A 15,830-nucleotide genomic window follows, 5' to 3' on the forward strand; every position below is an offset into this window, starting at 1 on the left:
CAGATAAGATTTACTTGGGTCCCAGCCCATGTGGGGGTGGAAGGGAACGAGGCAGTAGATGAACAGGCTAAACAAGCACTTAGTAGTGGGAATGTTGATGTTGAAGTTTCAATGAGCAAGGCAGAGGCAAAAAGACTGATATATACAGTGATGGTGCAGAGATGGCAGGAGCAGTGGAATAGAGATAATAAGGGAAGGCATTTATTTCAAGTACAGAGGAAAGTCGGAGAGGGGAGGACGGCAGGAACAGACAGAAGAGAGGAGGCTATTTTTACAAGATTAAGGGTGGGACACAGCCAGTTGAATAAGACATTAAATGTGATAGGAAAGCATCCACCAGGAAAGTGTGATTATTGTCAGGAAACAGAGACCGTGGAGCATGTATTGCTACAGTGTGGGCAGTATCAGAGGGAATGAGAGAGGATGAGATCTAGTATGAGGGAGAAGGGGATACAGGAAATTAGTTTAAAGAGTATATTGAGTAGAACGTCATTAGATATAGTCTCAAATATTAAGTTATCTTTTTAAAGAGTAACAGGGCTGGCAGGTAGGATTTAGTTTCTCCCTGTCTCTGGCCCACACTCCAGTACAGTAGGTGGTGGTAATGCACCATAACGTTGGATGCCAACCGCCGATAAACCCCACTGAAGAAGAAGAAGACTACTTCCTTCCAGCGGTGTGTAGCAGGGAGATTCCTAGATGTGAGAATTGTGCAGGAGGACCTGAGACAAAGGAATGTGTAGTATTGATGGACAAAGTTTTGTGTGTAAACTGTAGGGGTACCCATGGTGCTGGAGATCAGACGTGTCCGGTGAGAGAAAGACAGGTTGAGGTTGCCAGGATCAGAGTAGTGCAGAAGGTGTCGTATGCTGAGGCAGTGAAGAGAGTAGTAGAGGAAGATGGCTCCAGGGTGAGGGATCCTGAGAGGATCCCTGTGATTAGGCCGAGGTCAACAGAGAGTGATAGGAATAACATGCCATGGTTGTCAACTGACCCGCAGGAATAGAACGTAAATCACAGTGGATAGATGTTTTGGTGGCAGCTGCAGAGAAGTACTTGGGTGTACAATATTTTACTGCAGAGTTCCAAGGTGTTTTGAATGATAATATCCGTCCTCTCAGGCTGCTGGCCTGGTGTAGGATCAGAGGGCAAAAGTAGTGGAATAATGATGAGGTTTTAATGGGTGTAGGGTTAGTTGGTTTTTCACAAAGTGTAATTAATTAATACTACAGAAAAGTAGGCTGACACACAGCCAATTCACTAGGTGGCGGCATACACCTATAACAATTGTTTGCGGACCGCCATAATAACAAATAAGAAGAAGCCCACTTCCTTCAGTCTGTTCTTGTTCGGTGAAGCGGAAGAAGTATACATCCACTCACTACTGCGGAGGTTGCGTTGCTGTAAATGCTTCATGGCCACTGCAGACGTCGGATTGAACATACATCTGGTTTTACTGCTTCGCTGCACTGATAGCGCTGCTGTAATCAGTCTGGTATTTTATAGGCTACCCTTACTGGGCCATCTGGACTCTCGACGTGGATGTTGTACCAAGTGGCTCTCGGGTAGAGGTAGACGATAACAGACATCAGGATTCTTGGTGAATAGGGTGTTGAACTTTTTATTGACTAATAGATCAGGTAAAATCTTATCCAGGATCTTTCTTATGTAAGATTAGCCTAAATTAAACGTTTATTTGTCACAACTTAAATCCAGTTTTGATATTTAAAAGGACGTTTGATTGCTCTGGTCTAGCTGTGACAAAGAAAGTAACTGTAGTGTAGGCTAGCTTCAGATTTACTATTGACGTTTTTTTATTTGAAGAAACGCTGAAGAAAAAATAGCTTACAAGATGGATCGGGTAAGTTTGGTTTACTTTTATTAACAGTATGCCTACTGTGGTGTATAACATGTCTAGGCCTAGTTTTCATCATCTGGTGGTAATAAACACTTTGTATATTTTGGCCTTCAGCAAAGTAGCCTACTATCCTAAAGCACACAGATTGATACAAGGCAATACGCAAAGAGCAGCTAAAGTCAGAACCATGGAGAAATAATGAGGCCAAGTCTACACCTTGCAGTAGGGGTGGTGGGTAAAATCACTGGGGAAGCCAACCCAGAAAAAAGCCATATTACAACCTTTGTTGTGATAATTGTGTTTTTTGTTCTATAACCTGTTACTTCATATGCCTTGACACAGCCGAGACAAGACAAATCAAATCAAATCTTATTTTTTTCACATACACGTGTTTAGCAGATGTTATAGCGGGTGTAGCGAAATGCTTGTGCTTCTAGCTCCAACAGTGCAGTAATATCTAACAAGTAATATCTAACAATTTCACAACATATACCCAATACACACAAAACTAGTAGAAATGGGATTTAAGAATATATATATGGAAAACCAATGACAGAGCGGCATGGACTAAGATACAGTAGAATATTATAGAATAGAATGCAGCGTAATACACATGAGATGATTAGTACAAGATATGTAAACATTATTAAAGTGACTAGTGTTCCATTTCTTAAAGTGGCCAGTGATTTCAATAGGCAGCAGCCTCAAATGTGCTAGTGATGGCTATTTAACAGTCTGATGGCCTTGAGATAGAAGCTGTTTTTCATTCTCGGTCCCAGCTTATATGCACCTGTACTGACCTCGCCTTCTGGATGATAGCGGGGTGAACAGGCAGTGGCTCGGGTGGTTGATGTCCTTGATGATCTTTTTGGCCTTCCTGTGACATTGGGTGTTGTATGTGTCTTGGAGGGCGGGTAGTTTGCCCCCGGTAATGCGTTCGGCAGACCGCACCACCCTCTGGAGAGCCCTGCGGTTGTGGGCGGTGCAGTTGCCGTACCAGGCGGTGATACAGCCCGGCAGGATGCTCTCAATTGTGCATCTGTAAAAGTTTGTGAGGGTTTTAGGTGCTAAGCCGAATTTCTTCAGCCTCCTGAGGTTGAAGAGGCTCTGTTGCGCCTTCTTCACCACACTGTCTGCGTGGGGTGACCATTTCAGTTTGTCGGTGCTCCCACAATGTGATTTTTTTATGCATACAATGATCCTAAACACACACACCACACTAATCCCATTCCACTACCTTTTATTTTATTTTATTTATTATACTGAACAAAAATATAAAAACGTAACATGCAACAATTTCAAAGATTTTACTTCAGATGAGGAAATCATTCAATTGAAATAACTTCATTAGGCCCTAATCTATGGATTTCACATGACTGAGAATACAGATATGCATCTGTTGGTTACAGCTACCATAAAACAAAATGGGCCTCAAGATCTCGTTGCAGTATTTTTGTGCATTCAAATTGCCAATCGATAAAATGCAATGGTGTTCGTTGTCCGTAGCTTAGGCCTGCCCATACCATAATTCATTCCGCCTCCGGAGGTTGAAGAGGCTCTGTTGCGCCTTCTTCACCACACTGTCTCCGTGGGTGGACCATTTCAGTTTGTCGTGGGTGGACCATTTCAGTTTGTCGTGAGAAGTACGCCAATGAACATGAAGCTTTCCACCTTCTCCACTACGGTCCCGTCGATGTGGATAGGGGGGTGCACCCTCTGCTGTTTCCTGAAGTCCACGATCATCTCCTTTGTTTTGTTGATGTTGAGTGAGAGGTTATTTTCCTGGCACCACACTCCCAGAGCCCTCACCTCCTCCCTGTAGGCGGTCTCGTCATTGTTGGTAAGGTGTGGCAGAATAAATTAAATCATAAAACCGGAGAGGAACATCTGTCTGAGTTCACAAAACATGTTGCATGTAACAAACAGTTACATGACCTACAGAATGGTCAAGCAATTTAATGTTTTTGGCCTACTAAACAACTATTGATTTAGAGTTACTGCAAGTCGCAAAGAAAACAGGTGCTGCCTCCACTATTCAAGCACCATTTCAACTTCATCATCATCTAATCACCTATGCTTAGTCTACTACGGTGACAACTAAAAGATGCCAAAAACCAGGGGTGCAACTTTCACTTGGGACAGGGTGGACATGTGCCCCCAACTTTCTTAAATTGCATTTTTGTCCCCCCCCCCCCCAGTTTTATCGTTGGAATGTGATACAAAACTAGGCAACTGTGTGTTTTAGGACCATGCGGACGCCTCCGAGCGGTCGTGTAGGCTGTTAGGAGTGTTTATCCGACTGGAATAAATTTTTTAAATAATTTTGTCCCCCCCCACCCCCCACTTCTAAAACCAAAGTTGTCCCCTGCAAAAACGATTTAGTCCGATTAACCTAAGCTTAATATGATGCATCTATCCATGTGTGCGTGCAAGTAGAAAAAAACATGTTGACTCACCCAACTTGTAGAGAAATGCAAATTCCATCCTCCTCTGTTATACAGTACACGCTTTTACAGTACACGCTTTTTTTTTTGTCCTAGGCTACCTGGCTAAGATGCTTGCACGATAGCCTAGTAACTTCCATTCATGGGCAACGATGCACCAGGCCAGCTAGTTAATAGCCTCTTTTCAAATTATTTATTGCATGACATAAGTATTTGATAGATCAGAAAAGCAGAACTGAAGATTTGGTACAGAAACCTTTGTTTGCAATTACAGAGATCATACGTTTCCTGTAGGTCTTGACCAGGTTTGCACACACTGCAGCAGGGATTTTGGCCCACTCCTCCATACAGACCTTCTCCAGATCCTTCAGGTTTCGGGGCTGTCACTGGGCAATACGGACTTTCAGCTCCCTCCAAAGATGTTCTATTGGGTTCAGGTCTGGAGACTGGCTAGGCCACTCCAGGACCTTGAGATGCTTCTTATGGAGTCACTCCTTAGTTACCCTGGCCCTGGCTGTGTGTTTCGGGTCGTTGTCATGCTGGAAGACCCAGCCACGACCCATCTTCAATGCTCTTACTCAGGGAAGGAGGTTGTTGGCCAAGATCTCGCGATACATGGCCCCATCCATCCTCCCCTCAATACGGTGCAGTCGTCCTGTCCCCTTTGCAGAAAAGCATCCCCAAAGAATGATGTTTCCACCTCCATGCATCACGGTTGGGATGGTGTTCTTGGGGTTGTACTCATCCTTCTTCTTCCTCCAAACACAGCGAGTGGAGTTTAGACCAAAAAGCTATATTTTTGTCTCATCAGACCACATGACCTTCTCCCATTCCTCCTCTGGATCATCCAGATGGTCATTGGCAAACTTCAGATGGGCCTGGACATGCGCTGGCTTGAGCAGGGGGACCTTGCGTGCGCTGCAGGATTTTAATCCATGACGGCGTAGTGTGTTACTAATGGTTTTCTTTGAGACTGTGGTCCCAGCTCTCTTCAGGTCATTGACCAGGTTCTGCCGTGTAGTTCTGGGCTGATCCCTCACCTTCCTCATGATCATTGATGCCCTACGAGGTGAGATCTTGCATGGAGCCCCAGACCGAGGGTGATTGACCGTCATCTTGAACTTCTTCCATTTTCTAATAATTGCGCCAACAGTTGTTGCCTTCTCACCAAGCTGCTTGCCTATTGTCCTGTAGCCCATCCCAGCCTTGTGCAGGTCTACAATTTTATCCCTGATGTCCTTACACAGCTCTGTGGTCTTGGCCATTGTGGAGAGGTTGGAGTCTGTTTGATTGAGTGTGTGGACAGGTGTCTTTTATACAGGTAACGAGTTCAAACAGGTGCAGATAATAAAGGTAATGAGTGGAGAACAGGAGGGCTTCTTAAAGAAAAATGTACAGGTCTGTGAGAGCCGGAATTCTTACTGGTTGGTAGGTGATCAAATACTTATGTCATGCAATAAAATGCAAATTAATTACTTAAAAATCATAATGTGATTTTCTGGATTTTTGTTTTAGATTCAGTCTCTCACAGTTGAAGTGCACCTATGATAAAAATTACAGACCTCTACATGCTTTGTAAGTAGGAAATCCTGCAAAATCGGCAGTGTATCAAATACTTGTTCTCCCCACTGTATATCAGTTCAAAACCAAATTGTCATGCTGCTACCTTACAATGCATGCAATGCACTGGACTTTTGCAATACTAGCTAGCTATCTACTCCATAGAACATGCTATGCTAAGAGCTAGCTATAGTTGAAGTCAGAAGTTTACATACACCTTATCCAAATATATTTAAACTCAGTTTTTCACAATTCCTGACATTTAATCCTAGTAAAAAATTCCCTGTCTTAGGTCAGTTAGGATCACCACTTTATTTTAAGAATGTGAAATGTCAGAATAATAGTAGAGAGAATGATTTATTTCAGCTTTTATTTCTTTCATCACATTCCCAGTGGGTCAGAAATTTACATACACTCAATTAGTATTTGGTAGCATTGCCTTTAAATTGTTTAACTTGGGTCAAACGTTTCGGGTAGCCTTCCACAAGCTTCCCACAATAAGTTGGGTGAATTTTGGCCCATTCCTCCTGACAGAGCTGGTGTAACTGAGTCAGGTTTGTAGGCCTCCTTGCTCGCACACGCTTTTTCAGTTCTGCCCACACATTTGCTATAGGATTGAGGTCAGGGCTTTGTGATGGCCACTCCAATACATTGACTGTTGTCCTTAAGCCATTTTGCCACAACTTTGGGGTCATTGTCCATTTGGAAGACCCATTTGCGACCAAGCTTTAACTTTCTGACTGATGTCTTGAGATGTTGCTTCAATATATCCACATAATTTTCCTTCCTCATGATGACATCTATTTTGTGAAGTACACCGGTCCCTCCTGCAGCAAAGCACCCCCACAACATGATGCTGCCACCCCCGTGCTTCACAGTTGGGATGGTGTTTTTCGGCTTGCAAGCGTTCCCCTTTTTCCTCCAAACATAACGATGGTCATTATGGCCAAACAGTTCTATTTGTGTTTCATCAGATCAGAGGACATTTCTCCAAAAAGTACGATCTTTGTCCCCATGTGCAGTTGCAAACCATAGTCTGGCTTTTTTATGGTGGTTTTGGAGCAGTGGCTTCTTGCTGAGCGGCCTTTCAGGTTATATCGATATATGACTTGTTTTACTGTGGATATAGATACTTTTGTACCTGTTTCCTCTCTAGGAGACAGAACGCGTCTCCTTCCTGAGCGGTATGACGGCTGCGTGGTCCCATGGTGTTTATACTTGCGTACTATTGTTTGTACAGATGAACGTGGTACCTTCAGGCATTTGGAAATAGCTCCCAAGGATGAACCAGACTTGTGGAGGTCTACAATTTATTTTCTGAGGTCTAGGCTGATTTCTTTTGATTTTCCCATGATGTCAAGCAAAGAGGCACTGAGTTTGAAGGTAGGCCTTGAAATACATCCACAGGTACACCTCCAATTGACTCAAATGATGTCAATTAGCCTATCAGAAGCTTCTAAAGCCATGTTATCATTTTCTGGAATTTTCCAAGCTGTTTAAAAGGCACAGTCAACTTAGTGTATGTAAACTTCTGACCCACTGGAATTGTGATACAGTGAATAAGTGAAGTAATCTTTCTGTAAACAATTGTTGGAAAAATTACTTGTCATGCACAAAGTAGATGTCTTAACCAACTTGCCAAACTATAGTTTGTTAACAAGAACTTTGTGGAGTGGTTGAAAAACAAGTTTTAATGACTCCAACCTAAGTGTATGTAAAATTCCGACTTCAACTGTATATTTCACTGTCAGACAGGACACAACTCAAACTGTAGCTGAGAAAACAAATACACATGTAAAAAGCACGTTGTGCAGTGCAGTGAGCAAATGCATGTTGGCTAGCATCAGGACAAACTCACCAGTTTCAAACATCCGGAATAAATTCAAGTATGCGCCTTCTCCTGTCTTCTTGACATTTTAAATCCAAATCTGTTTAGATCAACAGTGCCAAACTAACAATTCTGCCAATTGACCGGCTTGATTGTTTTTACAGCTCCGATCTGGATGCTGGACTAGCCCATCTGTTGGATATTTGTTAACAACTCTGTCATGCACGGCCATTCCAGTGGTGGGGGCTAATGGGGGCAAGAAAATATATTATTCATTATATATATATTTTCTCAATGACATGTATTGCTAAATCAATGGTTTAAGGAAATACAGGCAGGCACCACATTACTACAAGACAAAACCCCTCGGTCAATAAATGATGATGGTCTCGTAAGGATAAAAGCAAAGCTTGCTTTCATATACACTGAACTAAAATATAAACGCAACATGTAAAGTGTTGGTTTAATGAGCTGAAATAAAAATTCCCAGAAATTTTCCATACGCACAAAAAGCTTATCTCTCAAATGTTTTGCAAAAATGTGTTTACATCCCTGTTAGTGAGCATTTCTCCTTTTAGATGAGGATGCTGTTACAGTAACAAGTCACATAGAAAAGTGGATCTTGAGCGATGTTGCATGGGGCAGAAATTGCACCAGGCTACACCAATACCCTACATGCCACAAAACCCCTGTATCTGATGGTTTCAAGTACTGTATAAGGATACTGAAACTATAAGAGTGACTTTTTTTCTCAACATGCTCCAAAAGTGGGATAACTAGCAGCAGTACTTCTGGTATTTAGGTTTTTCCTCACTGGTTATTTGAACAAATCACGATTTCGCAGGTGTTAGCATCCTCCGAAATTTCGAAAGGTGAGGGGACATTCGGCCCGTATCTTGAGAGGGTGGAGCTCCTCCTTCCAGCATCTCTTCAGCTCTCCTCCTAACACGGATGAACCCAGAACTAAATCGAGGGGCTGATTTGTTCAACTCCAATGAATGCTCAATCAAAGGTTCTGAACATAAAACATTTGGAAAAAAATATACCACTTCCATTTGAAAAATTTGCCAAAGTGAAAAAAACAAGACATTTCAGTAAAGTAGTGAACAATTACACACTTCAGGAGAAAGGAGATATTATAAGGATGCACCAATCAGAGATTTAGAATATAGTAATCAAATGTTTGGTCTAATGATATTCTATGTACAATACTTCCTGTGGTCACCAGGACAGAGCTAGCCCGTCCCCCTCCACCCTGCTGGAGTCCCCTGGTCACAACTCTCCCGGTAGCGCCTTACTGCTGGGTCTGAAGAGGGTGTCTGTGTGGCTGGTCGACTGCAGGAAAACACCAGGGCAGAGTGGAACTGTGAGAGAAGGACACGAGGAGGGAGATGGAGATTTGATTTCATCAAGTAAGAACAATGGGATGTGTGGATTAGACTACAATTTGCTTCTGCTTCTTCTGTTAATTCATTGATAAACAGTATACACTCAGTGGCCAGTTAATTGTCGATCCAATTTTGTGAATGGAGGGGGCCACTGAGTGTATATTGATAAGGCGGCAGGTAGCTTAGTGGTTAAGAGCGTTGGGCCACTAATCAAAAGGTTCCTGGTTCATATCTCTGAGCTGACTAGGTGGAAAATCTGTCATTGTGCCCTTGAGCAAGGTACGTAACCCTAATTGCTCCTGTAAGTTTAAAATTGTAATAGTATTTGTTTATGGACCCATATTTCCCAAGCCTAGTTATTCAATGTCTTTGTTTCACAGGGGACACCCCTAACCGTCTTTCTCTCAGTGGGAGGGGCTTATCATCTGGGAAGCCTCAACCACATGATGTTGCTGACGAGACAGAGAAGAGTCTCTCCAGATCAGAACATCTCAAGAAACTCCAACAGAGACGAATAGGGAAGAAACCTCACCACTGCTGCTCTGACTGTGGGAAGAGTTTCACTAGCCGGAGTGGCTTCATTATTCACCAGCGTATTCACACAGGGGAGAGGCCTTACCCCTGCCTTGAATGTGGGAAAAGCTTTGCTTATTTGGGAGCCTTAAACATACACAAGCTAACACACACTGGAGAAAAGCCTTACAGCTGTGATCAGTGTGGGAAGAGCTTTGCTGTATCAAAAGCCCTAACTATACACCAGCGCATACACACAGGAGAGAACCCTTATAGCTGTGGTCAGTGTGGGAAGAGCTTTGCTGTATCAGAAAAACTAACTAGACACCAGCGCATACACACAGGAGAGAAGCCTTATAGCTGTGATCAGTGTGGGAAGAGCTTCAATCAATCAGGGACCCTAAATTCACACCAGCGAACACACACAGGAGAGAAGCCTTATAGCTGTGATCAGTGTGGGAAGAGCTTTGCTGTAGCTTCCACACTGACTACACACCAGCGAACACACACTGGAGAGCGAACTTATGTCTGTCTATGTGGGAAGAGCTTTGCTCTAGCTTCCACCCTGACTACACACCAGCGAACACACACTGGAGAGAAGCCTTATAGCTGTGATCAGTGTGGAAAGAGCTTTGCTGTATCAAAAGTCCTAACCATACACCAGCGCATACATACAGGAGAGAACCCTTATAGCTGTGATCAGTGTGGAAAGAGCTTTGCTGTAGCTTCCTCCCTGACTAGACACCAGGTAACACACACAGGAGAGAAGCCTTATAGCTGTGGTCAGTGTGGCAAAAGCTTTGCTCTAGCTTACACATTGACTAGACACCAGCTAACACACACTGGAGAGAAGCCTTATAGCTGTGATCAGTGTGGAAAGCGCTTCAATCATTCAGGCAACCTGACCACACACCAGCTAACACACACTGGAGTGAGGCCTTTTAGCTGTGATCAGTGTGGGAAGAGCTTTGCTTTAGCTTCCACCCTGAATAGACACCAGGTAACACACACTGGAGAGAGACCTTACAGCTGTGATCAGTGTGGGAAGAGCTTTGCTGTAGCTTCCATCCTGACTAGACACCAGCTAACACACACTGGAGTGAAGCCTTATAGCTGTGATCATTGTGGAAAGAGCTTTGCTCAATCAGGGAACCTGAATTCACACCAGCGAACACACACTAGAGAGAACTATGTCTGTCTATGTGGAAAGAGCTTTGCTCATTTAGGGCCAATGAAAAAACACCAGAAAGCAAAAATGTGCTGTATTTCATCTCCCACCTATCCGGCACCAGTTCCAGATCCCTAAATAAAGGATCAATAGAAAACATCTAGTGAACAGTCATATCCATCTCCCTTTCTTAAACAGTTGACTTAGTCTGATCACCATGGTAACCTCTGAGGATCATAATATGCAGCTCTGATCTAGGATCAGGTCTCCCCTGTGTCTATGTAATATCACACATTGATCTAAATGGATAAATGTTATCACAGAAAATGTCATAGTAAAGCCGTGTGTGTGGTGGGGATGTTGATAATTGTATCTTTCATATACTCATGATACTATTATTATTAAATGTCATTATGTAGAATGTTTCAACAATGTGCATATTCATGTATTCAATTAATCAATAAATGCAATCCATTATCTGATACACAATTAGTTATTGCATGTAACAAACAGTTACATGACCTACAGAATGGTCAAGCAAGTTAATGTTTTCGGACTTCTTAACAACTATTGATTTAGAGTTACCACAAGTCGCAAAGGAAACGGTGAGCTAACGTTAGCTAGCTAGCTAAATATCCCTGCCCTGGTGGGCTAACGTTAGTTAGCATGTCACAACAAGTGTGACTACAGTCGTGGTGAAAAGTTGAGAATGACACAAGTATTGGTCTTCACAAAGTTCGCTGCTTCAGTGTTATGATATATTTTTGTCAGATGTTACTATGGTAGGGACAGACTGTATAATTACAAGCATTCCATAAGTGTCAAAGGCTTTTATTGACAATTACATTAAGTTTATGCAAAGAGTCAATATTTGCAGTGTTGACCCTTCTTTTTCAAGACCTCTGCAATCCACCCTGGCATGCTGTCAATTAACTTCTGGGCCACATCCTGACTGATGGCAGCCCATTCTTGCATAATCAATGCTTGGAGTTTGTCCGAATTTGTGGGTTTTTGTTTGTCCACACGCCTCTTGAGGATTGACCACAATTTCTCAATGGGATTAAGGTCTGGGGAGTTTCCTGGCCATGGACCCAAAATGTCGATGTTTTGTTCCCCGAGCCACTTAGTTATCACTTTTGCCTTATGGCAAGGTGCTCCATCATGCTGGAAAAGGCATTGTTCGTCACCAAACTGTTCTTGAGAGAAGTTGCTCTCGGAGGATGTGTTGGTACCATTCTTTATTCATGGCTGTGTTCTTAGGCAAAATTGTGAGTGAGCCCACTCCCTTGGCTGAGAAGCAACCCCACACATGAATGGTCTCAGGATGCTTTACTGTTGGCATGACACAGGACTGATGGTAGCGCTCACCTTGTCTTCTCCGGACAAGCTTTTTTCCAGATGCCCCAAACAATCGGAAAGGGGATTCATCAGAGAAAATAACTTTACCCCAATCCTCAGCTGTCCAATCCCTGTACCTTTTGCAGAATATCAGTCTGTCCCTGATGTTTTTCCTGGAGAGAAGTGGCTTCCTCGCTGCTCTTCGTGACACCAGGCCATCCTCCATAAGTCTTCGCCTCACTGTGCGTGCAGATGCACTCACACCTGCCTGCTGCCATTCCTGAGCAAGCTCTGCACTGATGGTGCCCCGATCCCGCAGCTGAATCAACTTTAGGAGACGGTCCTGGCGCTTGCTGGACTTTCTTGGGCGCCCTGAAGCCTTCTTCACAACAATTGAACCTCTCCCCTTGAAGTTCTTGATGATCCAGTAAATGGTTGATTTAGGTGCAATCTTACTAGCAGCAATATCCTTGCCTGTGAAGACCTTTTTGTGCAAAGCAATGATGACGGCATGTGTTTCCTTGCAGGTAACTATGGTGAACCAGAGGAAGAACAATGATTTAAAGCATCACCTTCCTTTTAAAGCTTCCAGTCTGTTATTCTAACTCAATCAGCATGACAGAGTGATCTCCAGCCTTGTCCTCGTCAACACTCTCACCTGTGTTAACAAGAGAATCACTGACATGATGTCAGCTGGTCCTTTTGTGGCAGGGCTGAAATGCAGTGGAAATGTTTTTTGGGGATTAAGTTCATTTTCATGGCAAAGAGGGACTTTGCAATTAATTGCAATTCATCTGATCACTCTTCATAACATTCTGGAGTATATGTAAATTGCCATCATAAAAACTGAGGCAGCAGACTTTGTGAAAATTAATATTTGTGTCATTCTCAAAACTTTTGACCACGACTGTACATAACCGGTAAGCTAACGTTAACTAGTTTGATAGCTAGCTCACAAAGGACTTGTGGGATGGATGTTTTCCCCATACAAACCACAGAAACGTTTTTTGTTCCAGAGTGCTTCTGTTGTACAGTGGGGGAAAAAAGTATTTAGTCAGCCACCAATTGTGCAAGTTCTCCCACTTAAGAAGATGAGAGAGGCCTGTAATTTTCATCATAGGTACACGTCAACTATGACAGACACATTGAGAGAAAAAAAATCCAGCAAATCACATTGTAGGATTTTTTATGAATTTATTTGCAAATTATGGTGGAAAATAAGTATTTGGTCACCTACAAACAAGCAAGATTTCTGGCTCTCACAGACCTGTAACTTCTTATTTAAGAGGCTCCTCTGTCCTCCACTCGTTACCTGTATTAATGGCACCTGTTTGAACTTGTTATCAGTATAAAAGACACCTGTCCACAACCTCAAACAGTCACACTCCAAACTCCACTATGGCCAAGACCAAAGAGCTGTCAAAGGACACCAGAAACAAAATTGTAGACCTGCACCAGGCTGGGAAGACTGAATCTGCAATAGGTAAGCAGCTTGGTTTGAAGAAATCAACTGTGGGAGCAATTATTAGGAAATGGAAGACATACAAGACCACTGATAATCTCCCTCGATCTGGGGCTCCACGCAAGATCTCACCCCGTGGGGTCAAAATGATCACAAGAACGGTGAGCAAAAATCCCAGAACCACACGGAGGGACCTAGTGAATGACCTGCAGAGAGCTGGGACCAAAGTAACAAAGCCTACCATCAGTAACACACTACGCCGCCAGGGACTCAAATCCTGCAGTGCCAGACGTGTCCCCCTGCTTAAGCCAGTACATGTCCAGGCCCGTCTGAAGTTTGCTAGAGTGCATTTGGATGATCCAGAAGAGGATTGGGAGAATGTCATATGGTCAGATGAAACCAAAATATAACTTTTTGGTAAAAACTCAACTCATCGTGTTTGGAAAACAAAGAATGCTGAGTTGCATCCAAAGAACACCATACCTACTGTGAAGCATGGGGGTGGAAACATCATGCTTTGGGGCTGTTTTTCTGCAAAGGGACCAGGACGACTGATCCGTGTAAAGGAAAGAATGAATGGGGCCATGTATCGTGAGATTTTGAGTGAAAAGCTCCTTCCATCAGCAAGGGCATTGAAGATGAAACTTGGCTGGGTCTTCCAGCATGACAATGATCCCAAACACACCGCCCGGGCAACGAAGGAGTGGCTTCGTAAGAAGCATTTCAAGGTCCTGGAGTGGCCTAGCCAGTCTCCAGATCTCAACCCCATAGAAAATCTTTGGAGGGAGTTGAAAGTCGGTGTTGCCCAGCGACAGCCCCAAAACATCACTGCTCTAGAGGAGATCTGCATGGAGGAATGGGCCAAAATACCAGCAACGGTGTGTGAAAACCTTGTGAAGACTTACAGAAAACGTTTGACCTGTGTCATTGCCAACAAAGGGTATATAACAAAGTATTGAGAAACTTTTGTTATTGACCAAATACTTATTTTCCACCATAATTTGCAAATAAATTCATTAAAAATCCTACAATGTGATTTTCTGGAAAAAAAAATCTCATTTTGTCTGTCATAGTTGACGTGTACCTATGATGAAAATTACAGGCCTCTCTCATCTTTTTAAGTGGGATAACTTGCACAATTGGTGGCTGACTAAATACTTTTTCCCCCCACTGTACATTACTAATCAAATGACCTGTGAAGTCAGTTAGACATGTCAGTAGGGATGGAAATAAGCTATCCCAAGGCTAGTACTTTTCAGACTGAGCTAGTAGAAAAGGTGCCAAACTAGCCTGACACAGAAGATAACTTTTGCCTTTACAAACATTGAATGCAACAGATTTAGGACCTGAATGTTACCCAGGCTAGTAGAAGTCGTTGTCTGCTGGCCAGTGCCCAAAATCCTTAAATTCCATCCCTTTATGTCAGTCCCTTTCAGACGATCCCCCCCCCCCCCACCACTGTTGATCCTCCTCAGTGACCTCACGCCTGAGGGTTTTAACTTTTCTCTTGAGAATTAGAATCAGAAGTACAGTCATATAGCTCATTGGAAAACTTCACCTCTTAGGGCAAATAGTATTCTAGACTGTCCTGATCATCTGCACTGAACAAAAATATGAACGCAACATGCAACAATTTCACAGATTTTACTGAGTTACAGTTCATATAAGGAAATCAGTCAATTGAAAAAAATAGTTATTAGGCCCTAATCTATGGATTTCCCTTGACTGGGAATACAGATATGCATCTGTTGACAAAATATACTTATAAGGGTCATGTCATTTTATATGAAATTATTTTCATAGTAAGAGGAATATAATTGAATTTAGCTGAATAAAATAGAAAGGATATTTTTCCCATTCCGGAGTGAATATAAAGTGTCTATGTTGAGCGTAAACGTGATCATTTGAAACAGGTCCTATTGTCACATCTACTCTCACTCCGGCGCTCAACAACGCCTGTTTACTAACCACCTGACCTGGTAACCCATCATTACACACGTCTGGCAACCATTTTTATGCACACCTGTGCCCTATCATCAGTCACACCTGGACTTCATTACTACCTTACTTACCATTTATCACTCTGTTCTGTCAGTCATCAGGTAGTATTGTTATATTATTATTATTATTATTATTATTTATATTTCCTTGTTAGTCGCTTCTCTTGTTTTGTATTCGTTCCAGGTTCGATATCATTAAACTCACACTGCACTTGTTTCCTGACTCCCTGCGTCTACGCTTGTAACGCCAAGGTAGTGGGTTCGATCCCCG

The 15,830-nt window shown here is 42.9% G+C and overlaps 1 long non-coding RNA gene across 2 annotated transcripts; it reads left to right on the forward strand.

The window, feature by feature from the left end:
- The first annotated feature begins 1,377 nt into the window (after window positions 1-1,377).
- LOC311150549 lies at window positions 1,378-11,241 on the forward strand. Of its 2 annotated transcripts, XR_014615115.1 has the most exons (4): window positions 1,378-1,861; window positions 8,535-8,702; window positions 8,919-9,102; window positions 9,459-11,241. It is a non-coding gene; the product is annotated as an uncharacterized lncRNA (long non-coding RNA). The 2 variants fall into 2 exon arrangements; XR_014615116.1 differs by lacking the exon at window positions 8,535-8,702 and having other exon boundaries at window positions 1,380-1,861.
- Window positions 11,242-15,830: the final 4,589 nt, after the last annotated feature.

The sequence above is a fragment of the Coregonus lavaretus genome, assembly GCF_964263955.1.
Source record: "Coregonus lavaretus genome assembly, chromosome: 2".
Lineage (NCBI taxonomy): Eukaryota > Metazoa > Chordata > Actinopteri > Salmoniformes > Salmonidae > Coregonus > Coregonus lavaretus.